The 7,278-nt window shown below is 36.5% G+C and overlaps 1 long non-coding RNA gene across 2 annotated transcripts; it reads right to left on the reverse strand.

The window, feature by feature from the left end:
* Positions 1 to 1,722: 1,722 nt before the first annotated feature.
* Positions 1,723 to 7,056, reverse strand: LOC139784477 (uncharacterized). 2 transcript variants are annotated; one of them, XR_011721571.1, is made up of 6 exons: positions 6,586 to 7,056; positions 6,115 to 6,323; positions 5,817 to 6,020; positions 5,531 to 5,692; positions 2,126 to 5,444; positions 1,723 to 1,915 (listed from the first exon to the last, which is right to left on the reverse strand). It is a non-coding gene; the product is annotated as an uncharacterized lncRNA (long non-coding RNA). The 2 variants fall into 2 exon arrangements; XR_011721572.1 differs by lacking the exon at positions 1,723 to 1,915 and having other exon boundaries at positions 2,366 to 5,444; positions 6,586 to 6,708; positions 6,803 to 7,054.
* Positions 7,057 to 7,278: the final 222 nt, after the last annotated feature.

The raw sequence follows: 7,278 nt of genomic DNA on the forward strand, positions 1-7,278 counted from the left end.
ATTTAATAATTTTGTGAGACAATTTTTGTGAGACAATTTTGTGAGACAATTTTTGTGAGACCAATTTTGTGAGATAATTTTTCGAAACGTTGTGAGTTTAAATATATTAATTATTAGGCCAGTTGGGTCGAACCAAAAACGACTTCTGTTTTTAATAATTTTGTTAAGATAGATATCACTTGGATTGAATAAAGTAACAATTTTTGTAATTTAATAATTTTGTGAGACAATTTTTGTGAGACAATTTTGTGAGACAATTTTTGTGAGACAATTTTGTGAGACAATTTTGTGAGACAATTTTTGTGAGACAATTTTGTGAGATAAAATTAATGATACTACCACTTGGTTTTTTTCAGAGGTAACAACCACGCGTGTACTTGGCGCCCTTTTTTTACCTTTTTTGAAAAGGTAATTTTGTACTGATATCATGCATTTTGTAGTGTTACGCATCCTCTTCTAACTAGTTCTTATAAAGGAGTATATCTTACAAACAGTATGTACAGATTGTAAAGCTAAAGGTGTTACAGACTATTATTTCTAAGAAAATAGATTTTTTTAAATAACATGTAGACATGATACAAATAAAACAAATTTATTCTTTATGTTTTTTTGTACTTTTAAGTACTCTGCATTTAAAAATAATTACATTATTTTCATTCATTTGTATCATGTCTATTTGTTATTTTAAAAAATTTGGCAATTATACCGTTCAATAAAGCAAAGTTCAGCTTTAAGAATCTGTTTTTTGAATTGTAATACGATGTTTTTTAAGGAAGTTATGAGCAATCAAAGTCAAAATGCTCATTTCTTATTCAATCCACGATACAAAACTTTCAAAAGTAGAGATTTCAAGCTTTAAAATCCTTTTTTTAAAATTTAAATTTTGTTCATTTTAACAAAGTTACGCTGCTTGAATTTGCCTATTTTTAAAGATAAATTTAGTGTTCTTTTAAAATACCTGACACATTGAAGATAATGAAAGTGCTTCTAGCATGCTCGGATTTTAGATTTCGAATATGCAACAAAATCAATCTGTAAGTATTTCTTCAGAAAAATGCATCAACATTGGTTAGCGCTTAAACGTTAAATTTTCTTTTCCTGCGTTAAAAACTAAAGCTACGATTTATTTAAACATTATTGGTGCAATAACTAGGTAAAACATCAATTTAAACATACATGTGTAGTTTAGACAGGATATAAATCCAGGTCAGAATTACAAATTTCTTGAATGTACCAGCATTTAATTATACAGTAAATAATAAATTTATTTACAGTTACAATAGATTATACATATTAAATAAAACTTGATTTGGTAAGTATGAAGTAAATAACAATATAATAGTTTTATTAAATGTTTATTTAGCAATTATGTTTTCATGTATGTATAAGAAACGTAGCATATTCACATATTCACACCGGGGCACGTTGTCACACATTTTTTTCAATATTTTTTGTATTTTTTACATTCAATATTTGAGAGTACTGTGATATGCCAAAATTTCGAGTGAACCCTCAGCTTCAATTGGACAGTATCGAATTTTGTGTGATTGTTACTCTACAGTTGTTACATAACAATAAATAACGACAGGTCGCTTGTGACAACGTGCCCCGTGACCGGGGCACGTTGTCACATCAAATGTAATTGCATGCAAAATGTTATCCAAACTGTATTTAACGTAAATATCAATATATTATAGTGCGCTGCAATGTAAAAAAGTAAAATCCTTCACAGAAACATTTATTTTATTTCAAAAAAGTACAAAAAGCACGAAGTTTTCGTCTTAATCTAAATACAAGAATTCCACTCGAATGCGCAACTTATTGATCGTTAACAGCAAGACGAATTACTTCTAGATCGACTACTGCGGCTCTCGCAGTTTTCTGTTTGTAGGAGCGCACCATATCCCAATTGCACCTATGACATTAAAATTCGTGACAACGTGCCCCGAGGGCATTTTTTTACTCCAAACAGCCTCATGGCCGACACGTTTGAGATATTCATAAGGTTAGGTATTGCACGCGGTAGGTAAAAGTACATACTTTAAGATAATATAAAGGTCTATTCTGAAAAAACATAAGCTTCATGTCCAGTACGTTGAATGTTAGACAATAAAATTTTACTTACGGTCGCAAAAAACTTTCAAGTTGATTTTACGTCAACACGGCTGGAGCAATCTCAACACTGTAAACACACCAAAGATGGGCATACACTAACACGTTTTGGGAATGACGGGTGCTGCCCTCTGGTTATTAGTTTTTTAAATAAAGCCGATGTGACAACGTGCCCCGTGTGACAACGTGCCCCGGTCTACCCTACATATTAAATAAAACTTGATTTGGTAAGTATGAAGTAAATAACAATATAATAGTTTTATTAAATGTTTATTTAGCAATTATGTTTTCATGTATGTATAAGAAACGTAGCATATTCACATATTCACTTTGTATGTGTGTGTTCATATGTGTATGGTCAGAGGTACGAATATATAATACTGACGGGTTATATTACTGCTTAAAAATACGGCTTAAAAATAATTATGTTACTGTCTCGGTCTTCTGCCTCGTCTACCCCAATGGTGGTTAGCTGACGACATCTTTCTTCTTGTCGTCGTATCCCCGCGGCTCTACCTCTTGGTCTTCGAACTGTAAATATGCTCATGTACCATAGCGTTTGGTCCAAAGCGTTTGGTCTGCACTATGCGATCGTGTTCTTCTCTATTATTGACAATGCGATCAAGTGCGATTTTTTGCGAATTTTTATTACAAACGTTCTTCATTACATTAACATAACAAAGTCTATACTTTCAAGGTACATGATGATCGTTTTAAAATGGTGTCTACCTGTGAGATCTTTAAGGATTATGCGCAGTGTTCAAGCTCCCGCACGGAGCACATTAAGCTAAATTAGTCTTCGTTATTTTATTTTTATCTTGCAAATTGTCTTTATTTGTTCTCTCTCTCGCGAGCTTACCGATTATTAATATCGAGTCGCCGCAAGCGCTTGGACACTTCGATAAGATTAAAGCGATCACAGACAGAGGCATTCCGGTAAACGAAACGCCGCGAACACCCCAATAGATACAGAGGCTAATACTTCTTTTTTTTTTTTTTAAGGATTTCTAATGATATCCGTACCGCACGTAGGGCGTTCTCGTCGTTGCGAAACCGTTTCACGACTCGGAGGCTGCAAATGTAGCGAGTCGAGTTTGTAACGCAAGCTCCGTGTCCCAATTCGTTCTAGATGCGCTCCTCTCTACCTTATGTAATACATTACTCGCGTAAAGTATCGCGCAATTGTAATTGTACGTTATAATATGTAGTACAAATAGAGAATATACCGCGCGCGCGTGATGTAAAATTGTAAGAGTAGACCTAAAAGGTAGTAAAATCGTAAAACGTAAATATCGTAGAAAAGTTTCGCGAAAAAGCAAAGGCTCGTTCCAAAACAATAGCGGAAGGCTTATATGAAATAGAATAAGAAAGCATTTATACTTCTAGTAGACCGTCGTGTTATAGTTCTGAAGGCACTGTTCAAAAGTTTATTACATTTCTTGGAATAACGGATCTTCGCAAAACACCTCTTCGAATGGTGCGACAAGGAGAGTCGTTATAAACATCGACATGACCATTGCACACGCCTCCTTCGGTCTATATCACAAAATTCAAAATAGAGTAGTCTCAACTTGACAGCCTGTGCCACAATGCCAATGCCATATTTGTCGGGTCTGTGATCGGTTAGGAATTATCGTGAGCTAGCAAAAATCGATGGTCAGAATTCAGGCTTATGATACGCAATGGCCGGTGCATTTCCATTAATTATGTCATATCAATATCGTATCATTATATTACACAAACGCTTATTAATTTAGAGGCACATTGCTAAGGGTCTCGGTTTTTTTTCTTTTCAAGTTGCTCCCTACATTAATGAACTTATGACAATTAGTTAATTACGATTATTCAATACGACAGCGATTTGGCATATATGTATATATATATATATATATAAAAGAGAGAAGTGTGTGTGACGAACGAACGGTGGATATCTTTCTTGAAAAGAACATTAATGTGTGTCAAGGTAGTTTAACCTTTAGAGGCCGGGGGTGGTCGAAATATCGACCACCCAAAAAACACAATCTATTTGATGTTTTCGGGCAAAATTTGTGTGTTGAATAAGGGAAAAATAGTAAAAAAAAAAAAAAACTCTTCAAGTCCTTTTCCCGGCCTCTAAAGGTTAAAGACAATATTTGAGCTCGGAATTTCTTAAAATTAAGCGTAAAAAAATGTCATGTGCATAAAAATAATAAGACAACTCTCTACAGATGCTATAACGATCCCGCTATCGGATTTCCTTACCTAAGCAGGAAAACTTTGGCTACTGCTACACGCTATTTGTACTTCGGCGAAAAAGAGCCGAATTTACGATTCTTGCTAAGAACACCGATTGCGCATTTAGAAGAAAAAAGAACGGTACGCAGCACACACAGTACCTAAACCAGCAACAGATCATTTATATGTTCAGGAAGACCTTAACAGTACTATATATGCTCACGCTTTAATAAATCTGAATTCTACGCACAACGATTGTAATGTCAGAGAAGCATTTACTGTACTCAGAGAGTGTACTTTTTGCCGGAATGTTTAAACGTGATATTTCTTTTCTTTTTATATTCACACACAGCACTGGACTATTTGCGTTATTCGCGCTCATAAATTATTTAAAAGCTCTTAGTCTTTTGAACATTAAAGTCCAGAATGCTGCTCTGAGATATGAATGCTCTACAGAATGTACATAGTAGACAGCAAAAGCGTCTATACCACAGAATGTTCACATTTGCTCTGATGCAAAATATCGTTTTCTTTTTTTTTCTCGAGCTACAAAAATCAGGCTGATGCAATGGCAGATACTATGTAGATATATAAAAGTTAGCTTTACAACATGTAATTAACTTTACAACATGTAAAACCTGATAAAGTTCTTAAAAAATCTAAAGAACATTCCCTGAATAAGATCAATCACACGACAATTCAGTCCTCTCTAAGTATCGTACTTTGATCGTAGAACGCATCAAATAATTTCTTTTAAGGGAATCAAAATTTTCTAAAGTAATATGTATATAATCAGTGATATATTCTCATGAATGTGTGGGTCCGTCATGGTACCAGCCTGGATCCGGCCAATCAAATCATGTGATTCCGTAGAGTCTAGACACAGACATTTCTCTTCCGCATCCGTACAGATGAGCCACTAAGATAGATCACAAAAAGTACGGAGTGGGCATTAGAGGTGGGATTACTCTCTCGGAATCAGGCACTGCCTGGAACAGCACTGGTGATCTCTGATCCACTGTCGTGAACTGCATGATACTAGCTGTTACCACATCGATAACAATAATTTGGGACCGACCACACTGTGACGAGTTTGTCATTAATCATGTACCTATAACCTGCATGATAAAAATATGCGTCATCAATACATACTTCCGAGATATTTAAAAAAATCTGCGACAGAAATATTTGAGCAAAGACATACCTTCCTGAACTAATTGGTGCGCCCTACAGATGAGTTTAAGATCATTCACTTCCATGAACATGTAAGTCACTTTGCTGCCAAACAGCCAGCCTGCACCACGCGGACTTACTGTCCATGTTTCTACATCTTCTGGATCGGACCAGACCAAATCACAGAAAGCACCTGTAATATGGCAATTAAGCAACGATATTTTATTATTATTGTACAATAACAGTAAATATCCAGTCATGTAACTTTTATTATTATGTAACTTTTGCAATGACATATCACTTTATACAATTAATACCTTTGTGTGGAATCTCTTGATTTCTTTCAATCGTTCTAATTTGATCTAGTGTTCTAATAGCTGGAGACAATCCACCGTGTACACAAAGAACCTGTTCATCAATTAACTAAAACAGAATTTTATTCGAGCGTAATCAAAAGTGGAGTTATACCCTACAACAGTACTTCCACGCATTAGCATTGCCGTACTTGTTTTGGCATTCATCTAGAACAGAAAATGAAGAGACCAATGAAATCAAAGCTTTATTATACACAAATGTAAAAAAAGCCCAGAAAAGAAAGTATCGTTGCGCACTTACCGTAAAATCCAAATAAACGTGCGTGATTTGTCTAGTTTCGTGATTACCGCGTAGTAACGTTATCCTGTCGGACATTTAGCTTTAAATGTGAGCAGACGAGTAAACGTTTCTAAGCTATAGTAGCCCCGATCGACAAAATCTCCCAGGAATATGTAATTTGTATCTGGCACGGGGCCACCGTTACGAAACAGTTCCTCTAAATCATAGAACTGTAACAGCACAAAAACATGAACAATCTGATGTATATTAATATCACGATTGTGTACAAATAACTATACAGCTACAGAATATTAAAATCGAAAAGTTGTGAGGCAATAGATAATGGAAGACTAATATTGTTGCGACGCTAATTCGGAAGATTAAAATCCGCTAAAACTTTACGTCGATCCCGGTGAGCAAGGATGCTCCGACTTTGAGGTTAGTACAACATTCATCGCACGATACTGTTATAATTGCAAATCGGAAACGTACCTCGAGTCCAGCTCTTCTGCGATCAACGAAGTCGGGATCGAACGTGTCAGTCGTCACTTTCTGCCAAGCGTAGAGAACCTTCTTTTCCGGCAGCGGTGGTAACACGATGTAGGGATACGAAATCTCCAGATAAGCACGAAGCAATTCAAATTCAGTATATCGCCGGCACGATTACGGTGTTACTACCGTTTCGCGTACGCGCGTTGTCGCACCTTACCTCGCGACAGCGTGCGGCTCGTGCAAACGTTAACGCACGGCCGCAATCGCGCGGCAGAAACGCCTCGTGTGAACAGGCTCCTTGACTCCTTGATCTCAGTATCAGCTCTCTGCTGTCAATATATATAAAGAGTCACACGGTCGGTCTCGCTCCGACACTACCGTATCTCTCGATAGGTTAAGTGAACTGACTGTGACGTGACAGCACGCTGAACGCACTAACTATCTGCACTGCGCGCAGTACATCTGCACTGCGCGCAGTACAAACACGTATATGAACGCACTATATCTGCACTGCGCGAAAGCGCCGCCAGTGGCGAAAAAGTGAAAGGGACATTTTCTCTGATCACGTGATCAAGATATCGCGGCGTTAGGAGGAGTATCTTAAATAAAATTTTTCACATTTGGACTTTGCGTCGCAATATCTCCGCTCGTAGGGCACGTAGCGGAATATTATAAGAGAAACCCCCCCCTATT

This window comes from Temnothorax nylanderi, unplaced genomic scaffold (assembly GCF_030848795.1).
Source record: "Temnothorax nylanderi isolate EJ_2023f unplaced genomic scaffold, tnyl_v1.0 TNYL_tig0634_pilon, whole genome shotgun sequence".
NCBI classification, from domain to species: domain Eukaryota; kingdom Metazoa; phylum Arthropoda; class Insecta; order Hymenoptera; family Formicidae; genus Temnothorax; species Temnothorax nylanderi.